Here is a 12,224-nt window from a genome sequence, read left to right as displayed (position 1 = left end):
CGGTACGTGAGCATATACAAGCAAGAATACACATGAGTTTCTTTACCGTCACTATTAACGCTTCTTAGCTTCGAGCTGTCGAATTTCTTTAAGGTTTCGCAGTATTGCGCAATGTTTCACGCTCTGAAAATGTGAAGTTCGCATGGCTTGGCTTTCCCGTTACATTACTGGAACCAAACGCTGCCCAGTTAATTTGATAGATAACTGAGTTTTTCAAGAATTACTCACGTAAAGCATTCTCAGGCGCTTGACACTTTCGAAGGTTGCTTACACACAGTTTTGACGTTTGGGCGTCGTGAAACCAGCGGGCTACTGCGTCACATATCTAATGCTGTCGCATCTAACTAGACCTAAGAGCGTACAAAAAAGCTTATGAAGGTCACTACTCCTTGGAATTGATAGCGGTAATTAATCCAGCAGACATACGTGCAACAACCGAAGCACGCGCAGTTCGAGAGCGATTTGGAACCCTCTTTTAGAAATCTTGCACACATAATCAATGTACACTCATACTTACGCATTACATAAATATCATTTTCGAATTTAGACATCACTGTAAGTCGAATTTCTTACAAGCACAAACCTTTCTCCTACTTCGGGTACAAACCGACATATTCATACAGCTTCTATTGCCAATCAACCACTCAATTGTTTCACAAACACAGTTTATTATCTCAACCCGTCATTTTACCCGCACCACGCTTTTACTTTTCTCTTCCATTTCTAAAGCATACAAGCATTTGGAAAGTCGAAGCTACTTCGGAGAAACTAGTGAGCTATTCTTGTGCCTACACGGACTTCGAATTTACAGCATGATTTGCAATGCACAATGCGTCATCTGTGGGGAAGTATTGTGAAACAGTGGAATGAATCCGGCAAGCCTCAATCAACACCTTGCGATGAAACTAAAGAAATTATTGTTAAGCAGTTACATAATCAGTTAAACATAATAAAATTTCGCCTTGTAGTAGAACATCTGGTTCGCCTCACCCACTCCTACACCTAGTGGGTTCCTTTGAGGTCGTGCTGGCACAGTCACGGGTTCCCCCGACATCAGTTGAAAACCACTAACGTATACCATTGAGATTTGATGTCCAAAAAGTTTAAATATTGTCACGTGGTCCGGGACTTTGGGCATGACGCTAGACAGTGGAAGACGTCTATCTGGAAATACACATGTCCGGGACCTATGTCTTCTTTTATCACGTACATCTGCCTTGGTCCTTACCACCTGACCTCATGTACAGCAATGGTTGTGCAGGCATTGCCGCGCTTCCACAACTTCCACGCACAGCTCGCGATGCGCTCACAAAAGTGTATATACAAAAGTGTAAGCTATACGCTTAGCGACGTACTACATTTTAGAGTTAAGTAAATACGTATCAGGGGAGGTTGAAAAAGCCGGCGCAAGTGGTACACAGCATTCAATTTCAATTTTCAATTTCAATTTATCTTCCTTGCGGTTGGGAGAGCAGCAAAAAGCCAATGAGGCTTGACATTCATGCGTAATAAGCGCGGGAGTCAATATGGCGGCTTTGCGGCATTCATTTCTACAAATGGTGACTCCACCCTGTACAGAGGAAGCTAGTATTCAGGCACCATAAGCAGGCCTAGGGTGCCTGCATACGCACTCTCCTCCTCCGTCGTCATTGACAAGATGGTGACTTCATAGTGACGTGTCCGCGCTGGCGTATTAGGACAGCCGCCATTTTAGGTCATATCTTTCAGTCTTTCTTTCGTTTGGCTCATCCGAATACAATACAGATGGCAAAAATACAAATGAAAACGGTGGTGTGAAAACGCACATACATGCCAGGAATTTATGCATGAAACACAAAACGGTGGTTTGCGTTGTACAGGTCCAACCAAACAAAATTATGTTACGAGCAGATCGCTTTCCACGCCGAGACTGGGAGGTGACAAGGGTTCGAATCCTGTCACCGGCTGTGCTGTCTGAGGTTTTCCCTGGGTTTTCCGAAGACTTTCCAGACGAATATCGGCACAGTTCCCCCTGACGTCGGCCCAGGACGCACACTAACCTCCCGTGTCCCACACTCCTTCCTGCTGTCCTCTCTCCATCTGTCCACGTCTGTACGCCGCTCATAGCCACAGTTGCTTCGCGGCGCAAACACGGAATTAAAAAAAAATGTTAGGAGCAACTTCTATTTAACACGGTAAAACAAGATGGTGATTGTGATGTATGGTGGTGATATAGGGTGGTGACGTTAAAACAAGACTTTCGTGCAGAGCCTACCCTTCATCAGGTTGATGAACCTGATGAAGTGCGGGATCCGCACGAAAGTCTTGTTTTAGCGTTTCAAATAAAAGTTGCTCCCCGTCTTTTCGTTATTGTTGTACTATAGAAACGCGGATTGTTGACGTGAACTTGTTATCTGTTCTGTTGTGACTCCGGGACCTCAAGGTTTTTCTGCGGAACGGTATTTTGTGATAGACCCGGCATACATCCTGAAAAATATCCGTGGGCATCTCGTCTGTTCAGATGTGTTATTCCTAGACGAGGATACAGATCGTGAGCTTGACCTTCCGTTCAACGAGGTGTCCGTAAAATATGTTATGGCAGTGATTATGGAGTGAGGAAGAGAATGAAAATGGACCAAGAGCGGCCCATCGCATTTCAAAGCACCATGTCAGCAATGAACTTTTTTCCTTTTAAATTCAAATTAAGGTCTCAATTGCACTGCAACTGTTTCGAGAGGCACCATCGGAAATTCGCTATTATGTCAAGCAAGGAGTTTGAGAAGGTGCTGCAACAACAACAGCATGTTTTTTTAGTTTGTATTCGCTTGGTACACTATTATGTCATCACGTTCTGCCTGTACCGCACAATGCCTTCACAAGCCTGAGAAGCACGCCGAAGCTATTAGGAAGCTGCACGAAGTAATCGCAGTTATAATAAAGCTCAAAGTGAAACCTCTTTGGATTATGAAAGCCATTCCAAGCAGGCATACTTATCTCAACTAATGCGATATTGAAACTGCAGTATTACCTCTTGAACACACTGGAGTATAAATTTGTACTTCCATGACGATTCCGGCAGGATTGTCTGGAAAATTTATTTTCTGTTATTCGACTAAAAAAGTCAGTGCCGAACGCTTCGTACTTGAAGCACGCGTTGAATGTCATAAGTGCCAGCCGATTTGTGAAGACACCGAAGAACACCAACTACGACCTTGACGACAGCGTCTACATAATTGACCTTCTTCAGGACAACATTAAAGGAGCAATGAGGTGACCCCCAAAAAATATTTTTTTAGCTTTTCGGTGCAGAGTGTTCTCCAACAAATAAAATGTGCTCCTGCTAAAGAACGATAAGCGAAGATGACCTACAGAGCGAGCGCGAGTGCTCTGTTCCGCACACCTTTGAAACACCCTTCTCCTCGTGAAAAGAGCGCATCGGAGAACAAGAGGACGTCGTCAGGGAAAGGTAACGGAATCTTTTTCGTTTCCGTTACCACCTCCGTTACTGGCCCTTATTTCTGTTTCAGTTTCGGTTACCACCATTGTTGCTTTTGTTTCCGTTACGTGTCTGTTTCAGTTTTCGGTACCGCCCCACGCCCCACCTCCAGCTTTTATTTTCTTCTTTCTTTTTTTTTAAGACCATTGAGACCGTGTCAAAACTTCTCTCTCTACGTTCTGAAGTCTATTTTGAGGACTCCAGGGACACATGCATACATGAGACAACGTTCATTCAAAATACACATATAGGTCCGTAATTTCTGTGAACAGCTAATATGAACATGGCTTCCAGGAATGTTACTCACGCCTCCACCTTCCAGATCACCATAAGCGTATAAGAGCTCTGCTTCTTTTATTTACTGTATACTACTTACTTATATGGTCCAGTTTGATAGTTCATTTTAGTTTTAGTTCTTCAGTTAATTTTAGTTTGCTTCATTGAGGTTTATTTCATAAATTTATCTACATCATATGGTGAAAAATTGCAATAATTCGATTCCTGCGGTACCCGAATTATTACCGTAAATTATTGTTGTTTCCGTTTTTGTTCCAGGTATTCTAACAGTGCGATATCCGTTTCCGTTTCTGTTACCGTTACCTGCTATATTTCCGGCATAATACTGTTTCCGTTTCTGTTACCTTTCCCTGGACGTCCTCACGTACTTCCCTCACGTGACCAGTGCAGAGCTCGGCAGAATAACTCATTATCGCGATAACTCAGAATACGCACATTCACGATCGCCGTGAGTCCCGCGTGTTTTCACACCGCGTGGCAGCACCTCTGCGACAAATCTGCCGTCACGTTGGGATGGCAATGCGAAGGACCGCGATTATTGTGATCGCACTCACGCTGCGCTCAAATATCGTGAGCTCGCTTAGTGCACTTGTGCTAACGCGTCTCTCAGCAGTACAGCTGGGGACAAAAGTTTACGGAACACGGCGCTGGCGTATTTCTTCATCAGAACGCTAGATATCTGGAAGTGATCGAATAAGAAACGGATGACCGGCCATTCTGTCCATCTGTCAATGTGTGTGCGCTCCTGTTTGCTGCTAGTGTGTCACTCCAATGGAGAAATTCGGCCCCTCGATGTTCCGTAAACATTTGTCCAAAGCCGTACTAACGGGAACCACTGTGTACGGTTTCGAACAAAATCGTTCCCTTCAACGCCAGTGTCGCGTCAATCCGCGATCATTGTCCTTGCGTCTCTGTCTGTCGCTGCGGCAGTCTGACGTTGACGTTCAAATTGCTGCTGCACATTCGCACTTGCTTTCTTGAACGTTTTGCATTAGTCCATCTTTATTTCCATTTCTCCCTGCCAGAGGCAAGAGACCATGCTGTAGAATTAACTAATAGGGTACCTGTGTTTCTGTATTGCAATCGCGCATGCCGCTTACTCGCACATTTTCTCGCAACTTTTATTTCAGCTTTGAAGCAGGCGATTTTGGACAGGCACGCGTGCGTATGCATAATGATTCTGCCAAACGGTTCATGCTGCCCGTGTATTTGAATTTGATTTGATTTGAATTTGATTGATACTCGCTGCAGTAATTCAACTCAGCAACAATATACACGACGATGATATATAAGGAAATTCGTTAGGTGATTTGTGGTCCATCACACTCCCTGTGGAGTGAGCCTCAAATGACATGCATGTGCACTGATTCTTAGGTTATTGGGATGATTTCTGTTTTTTGATGTGTAGGTTTTCACACGTTCGGCGTGCAAAATCGTATCTGATCCGTGATTATTCCGCCAGGCCAGCACCTGCCGCTGGCTCCTGATGGTCGTATTTTAAAATGGAAGACAGCTGGTGGAAACTGAATCAGAACTGTACCATGCACACAGTGAACGCTCTGCTCCAGGCTCTAGCTAGGCCGGTTTTTGATGAAGCAGTACTGATTTTAAACTGGACAGGTCCTAAGCATAGCCCTAGTAGTTTGACCCCAGGTGGGAGAGTAGTTGATTACAATTTTCCTGGAAATTATTTGATTTCTTCCGTCCATTGTACAACAACAACAGCTTTATTGCGAGATGATGAATGGGGAGTTTCATCGCCAGGGGCTATACTCTACCAGATTGCTGGTGGTGATGCGGCGATTGAAATAATGAGCCCATTTACAATAAGGATAGAAGTCCTATGGTATCCAGAAAGGTGAGGAGAGCTAGGGCATAGCGTTGGCGGGCTGGGTGTGGCCATGAAGCCAAAGGAAATAATGCTGAGCGGGTTGAAGCGCTCATTCCAGAGATGAACGGTCTACAAATCATTTGCATCCACCACGTGAAGACTGCAGCGTTCAACGTTTATCGATGCCGCTTTTCGCTAAATACCGAAAGCCGGGAACCCTATACCTACTGACCTAACCTGCATGCAAGGAGATTTCAAATCGTTCAACACTTCTCTCCTCCCCTTTTCTAGTACACACTACTGAGTATTGTATTGTGCACAAAATTTTCTTTTCCCTTTTCTTTTTTTTCCTTTTTTCTATGTAATCAAAATTTCTTTTTTCCTTTCTCTTTATCCGTTTTTTTTCTACGTAATCAAACTTTCTTTTTCTTGTCGTTTTCACACGGCATAATTGGCAATACGGCTTCACGAAATAAAGCAAAACAGAAGAATTATTCAGTTACCAATCTGTTTATGAAGGTTCTAACCACATGCGGTCCAATCCCAAGCAGCACAATGTACTGAAAGTCGACTGCAATGGGGGTAGACGGTATATGTCTTATCAATGTTCTCTACCCGAGCAGCACAATGTACTGAAAGTCGAGTGCAACAGGGGTGGACGGGTAGGTGGAGGGCCTTGAACAGACTCATGAAGCTAAAGAACATTGATAAGACACATACCGTCCACCCCTATTGCACTCGACTTTCAGTACATTGTGCTGCTTGGGTAGTTTCACAGGTCTGTTCGAAGCCTCCCACCTACCTGTCCACCCCAATGGCACTAGATTTTCGGTACATTGTGCTGCTTAGGTTGTTCATGGAACATATGCATAAAAGAGAGATACGTTTTTTTCGAAACCCCCCCGCATGGCAAGGTCAAGGTCGCGCCAGAAATAAGTTTTGATATCAAGTAACTTAGTTGTACATTTACGGGTGTGATTCTTTACATTCCCTCGTGAGTGCCGTAATATGCCATAACCGATACCGCGTGTATCTTGACACCTGATATCGCAATTGCGAGAGTGCGATACGTCATAATCATTCGTATGGAGTACGCCTGGCGACGTAATCGTCTGCGAACGGCAACTTGTATCGCCTCGATCCGTTTGATTATTTCAACCTGCTGGAAATATTGTGATCACAATATTGCGATACTGGCATAGGTCGGCGCAATCATGATCGCAATGCCTTATCAAAGCCTGATGATCGCGATCATAAGTGCGATCACGAAGCACTGGCAAGGCTGCCGCGATCATGATCGCGCCGACCTATGGATACAGGGCGCGATATCGATGTTCGCGTGAGTTCATAATGAGTGTGAGGTCGATACGCTCTTATCAGATGATTGTGAGCGTGATTGTTCAGGCCAATATGCCGACCTCTGGACCAGTGACGTACAGCGGCACAGCTCAAGCATGTATAAGCGGCGCGTGAGCTGCGAAGAAAATACGAAGACACAAGGCACGTATCCTTCACTACGTCATAAGAGCATCGTGTCGCCCATCCGCGGCAGCTTTCTCAGACTGTTTTTTTTTTTGTAAATTCGATATCACAGCTATACGCAGCGCAGAGCGTAAAATATTTTGCATGGTGACTCGTGGTGGATAGCTGGACAGACGAGGCAGGTATCCGAGCGATGATAAATGTCACCTCATTTAGAGAGGTGCTTGACAACAACGAGGAATTACTCGATCAAAATGATGAGCTACCTGAGCTCACAAGTGCAGAGTCTGGCATTGTCAATCATCTGACCGGTTTCCTTATGAACAGCGTACTCTCCCAAACAAATGGCTGTCAGACGTGCCATGGAACCCTTCTAGCGTCTGCTTCCACTGACGAACATACTTTAACGATTAAGAGCTAGCTCCAGGCAGTATGACCTACCTAAGTACGGCGGCGTTAGCTACGACACAAGAATGCGAGCAGATTTTCAAGGCAGCATCTAACTCGTGCGATATTACCAAACTTCGACAGCCACTTCAGTGCCGTACCAGAGCCGTAGCGACGGGGGTGCGAGAGGGGCAGCCGCCCCGGGCGCCCTCGCCAGAGAGGGCGCCGAGCGGCAGGCCCTGGCAGGTTGGTTGGACAGTATCAAGCGGGGATGAAGAGAATTTCAATTCACGATCCCGGCAGTGCAAATAAGCGTTTTCTTTCCTTTGTTTACCTGGGCGTTAACTCGCCTCGCTACGGCTGGCACCAATATCCAAAGCAAGCTCACATAGGCACTACCGTTTTGTGATTCCCACAAGGGTTGTTGTAATACATTTCTGAAGACGTTTGCTCGCGTTCGTCTTCGAATGTACCTGAGGAACGGGAACCAAAACAGTGCACAAAGTTCGTACAGCAGGAAAACCTGTGCGGCTGTCAACCTACCGTGAACCACTCTACATATACATTGTCCCCTTGCTGGTGTCTAGTAAAGCCGATATAATGTTGAACAGGAATTAAAATATGCACTTCTGTGAGCTGCCCTATTGTCTATTTGTTGCCCATAAGTTGTCAATTTCTTGTTGTCCAGAAGCTGTACATTTGTCCTCGCGTGAAGCCGAATTGGGCTTCGCGGAACGCCCATCTTCCCGTAATGTGAAACTGCATCAGAAACGGCGTATGCTTCTTGGTTACGTCGGTCAAGTTGAATGCGTAGTCCCAGAAACATCTCATTCACAAGATGAATAAGAGCGAGGCCATGGCGGTGCCTTTTCATGCAGATACCACTCACAGAAAAAAATTTAAATGAAAAGAAACTAGGGGAAGGCTGACAGAGACATAGATGGACTATCGCAACACACTGCTACCAGCGCAGTTTATGACCGGAAATGACGGTGCGCTTGGCGCTGTCCCCATCTTGTCAGCGGCGACGAAGGAGGAAGGAAGGAGGAAAGCGCGCATGCAGACACGCTGTATTCATTCGAGCGTGTTTTCTGACGGCGCAGCGCCTGAAGGAGCGAGAGGGGTAAATGATAAGGCGCTGAGGCTACGCCCTTTTGGAATGCCTACACAGATAGTGTTCCAATGTGCTGTCAGCGCAGATGTTGGGGAAGCCGGGGATAACGTTCGCGCTGCGGCTGAACGTTGCAGCATTAATTTTATGTGCACGGCGCTTGGTACAGAATGGACGAAAGAAAGCGAAAATTGGTGGCTCTTGCTTTTCTCATTGACGATAGTGAATGCTGCCACGAAAAGAAGCGGTTAAAGAAGCTATGGACGAATGAATGGGTGCTTAGGAAAGAGTACGGTCTGGAAAATAGCCTTCTACGGGAGCTACGACACGAGGACCCATTTGTCTACCGCATAGCAAAGCACAGGAGGAGAGTATAGAGGCCAATATGCGGGACAGTATACTAGCCAGTCTTTCCGTAACCCGTCTGCAACAGGTTCGTTCGAATTATGTACGCTTAAACATGCCTCTAAATGCATAAAACCTTCGTAAATAAGAGTGAGCGGGAAAGAGTGTAGGAGAGAGTACTGCGAAAGCTGTGCGTCGTCGTTTTTTACCGTGACTCCGCAGCAGTCTGACGGTGTTGAGTGTGGTGTAAAGCAGAGACGGCTGTGGCGTAAAGGTCGCACCTTTCGAACACAGTAGAAACAGCTTCACCGCATAGCAGGTTCTGCGCCAATCATTGCCGTGAATGATAGAGCTCTCACTTCTGATTGGAGGACAGAGTGGGGCGTACACCTTTTTGTGTCAGTTGTGTTTGGTGGTTCTTCTGCCGCACGTTCCGCCAAAGCAAGAAACCTTGTCCTCTTTCTGCAGAAGGGAGGTCTTGCTCAACGGCCCATCTAATACTTTGCTCTCCCCGACGAACTCATGCACCCTCAACGCATCTCCACCCTTCATCCTCTATCCTCCATCCGTCTTGCTTTTTTTTTCGGCTAGCTTTGGTAGCTTCCAATTCCTGCGTTTCATTGGCCCCATTGTCTTAGGCGTTGGACAGGCCATGTTTTTGTGTCTACTACTCATTCCCAGCAAAACGTTCATCGCGTATACTGGTGGCATAGCGAGGCAGAGTTAACACCCACTCAAACAACCCTTATGATCTTTCCTGTTTCTTTTTTTTTTTTTTTTGTTGTTGTTGTTGTTGGTGGTGGGGTACGTTACCGTCCCATACATACATATAAAATTATGGAACAAAACGAAATTCACGAATTGGCACTTTTTGCATATCGCGTTATATAGGAAGCTCCCCTAGTGAATAATTATGAAATATGTCATGACAAAGCGAGACGCTATCACGTAAGTGTTCCATTTTTAGCACTATAGCTTTATCCAGGGGCAAAGCACGTTACTCTAAAGCGCTGTGGCAGTTCCCAAACTGTGTGGCCGCGATGAATGGGAAACGCGTAAGAATAGTGAAACCGCGGAAAACTGGCTCCCTTTATTACAACTGATCGTTCTCGTTGATGCTTGTCAGAACACAATGTATGCACACAGTGGCCCCCGCGAATGCGCTGCATGACGTGATGATGACCCCGGGGGGCTACCATGTAGGCTTGTGTAATGACAGCCCTAAAATATTATACCATTACACGGTTAATTTATGATGACAGACAACTATGAATATGCGTGACCCCAGAGTGGCCGGCTTGGGGAATAAATTTTGCCCCCCTTTGTCTTACCCGGCGTGCGGCATACTGCTGACACATTTCTCGTTTTTAAACGAAACTGCTAGTGTCCTGATCGGATACCTTTTGGTTTGGAACGCGAATCCTGCCAACTCGTTATTATTAATTAACAGCAACTGATACAACGACTGCGCCGTGAATATGCGGACCCAAGAAGTGTTTTGATGTACACATCTACCGTTCCTTCGACATCCGGGTGTCTCTTTTCCATTTCAAGAGCGATCTTTTCCCACATGGCATGTTTCCTCGGTACATTTCGGTTTTGCTCATCGGCAAGCTTCCACAAGATCGGGTGTTGCTCTACCTGGTGTATTAGATCAAAAATAATAGAGCTTGTAACATTGGCAACAGAGGGTGGCTTTTCTTTTTCGCTCCGTCTTCCTTCTGCGCGTCAGTCGTCAGATTGTGCCGTGCGAACAAACTATCCGTGTGGTTCTTTCTGACGGACGGAGCTGCTGAGCGCAGTCATGTTGCACAAGGCTCTTTGATATCTCGCCAAAAATACAATAAAAACGTGCGCGCTTCATAGATTCTGCTGCGCGATAAGCTCCGCACGCGACCGAATGGTTGGATGATTGCGTGAGTATGTTGATACCTCCTTCTCCTCCTTGAGTCGCTGCGCAGTCAGAAAAGGCGCTCGTGTGAATACACGGTTAGCAGGCCACGCGCTCCCGCGCTACGGTTAAGGGTGGCGACGCCTGTAAGAAGTTGTTTACAATGAGGACGGTTAGGTTTCGCTGTTGGTGACACTACGGCTGCATCATGTCAATCTAAAAATCCACTGTACACTTTGGCCCACTGCCTGCCAAGCGCGTACGGAACGCTAGCATTGCAGCTTGCGAAGGACAGTACCTCCGCTGTGACCGCGCATGGTTTGGATGACTTGTGAGCAGACTTGTACGTATCTTGAGTACGTACTCAAAATACAGTATTTTAAATACTTTTTCCGGTATTTTGGTACTCTACTCAATACTTTTTCGCGGCAAGTATTTTTAATGTATTTAAAATACTTTTTTCGGTATTTGCTACTCAGTACTCAAAATACTTTCCTTCCTCGTCAAGCCATATCCAGCACGCTTCCCGCCGTGCCGAGATTTTCAGCTCACTGGAATTTAACCCCCTTTTTCTTCGTTTTCTTTTTTGCGGGAATTCGCGAATCTGTCATTTATCCTCTTGTACAATAGGCTGGTCCCAAGCCTGGCCTTGCTTCTCAATAGCCAGCTTCGTCAGAAAATTTATTTCCTTGGTCATCAAAGCAATAAACACGTGCCAGAGGTTGAAAGACCCGAACCGACATACAGGAGGGATTACGAAGTTTTGGGTCAGAACATATCAACAAAGTTTACTTGGGTTCACCAAAGTTCACCAAACATTACTTGACACCAAGATGTTGCAAATGAAAGATATGCATGGCTGATGAAGTTTATTCCTTTCATTTGTAAGGCCACGTTCAGAATACGCGTTTCATTCACTGCTAATACGAAAGTACTTTAAATAGTATCTTAAATACTTCTTAGAGTATTTAGTAGTCTACCTAAATTACTTTCAGTTTTGAGTATTTTGTACTCTATTTTAAATACTTTTACCGTAGAGTATTTAGCATCTTATTTTAAATACTTTTGCGCAGTATTTTGTATAAGTCTGCTTGTGAGCGGCGCGACCACAAGCCTACACGTAGTTGCCATGGGCCTCGCGCAGAAACACGGGTGTCGTCTGCAAACGCCTTCATTTCACCTTGTCGGAAGTCAAATGCATGTAACAGGCAGATGTACGAAATCAGCTGTATTCAGTGACGTAGCGTGGGGGGAGGGAAGGGGGATGGTCGCCCGGGCGCAAGGTTTTTTGGGGCGCCAATTATCGCCAGAGAGAAAAAGTTCCAAATAGAAACAGTGAAACTGCTTATCACTTGAAAAAATTTAACATTTCTGAACATTTCTTTAACTTGTTTTGACGTTTGGG

Source organism: Ornithodoros turicata, chromosome 2 (genome assembly GCF_037126465.1).
Source record: "Ornithodoros turicata isolate Travis chromosome 2, ASM3712646v1, whole genome shotgun sequence".
In the NCBI taxonomy this organism is placed as follows: domain Eukaryota; kingdom Metazoa; phylum Arthropoda; class Arachnida; order Ixodida; family Argasidae; genus Ornithodoros; species Ornithodoros turicata.
Note: the sequence above shows the minus strand (reverse complement) of the source record.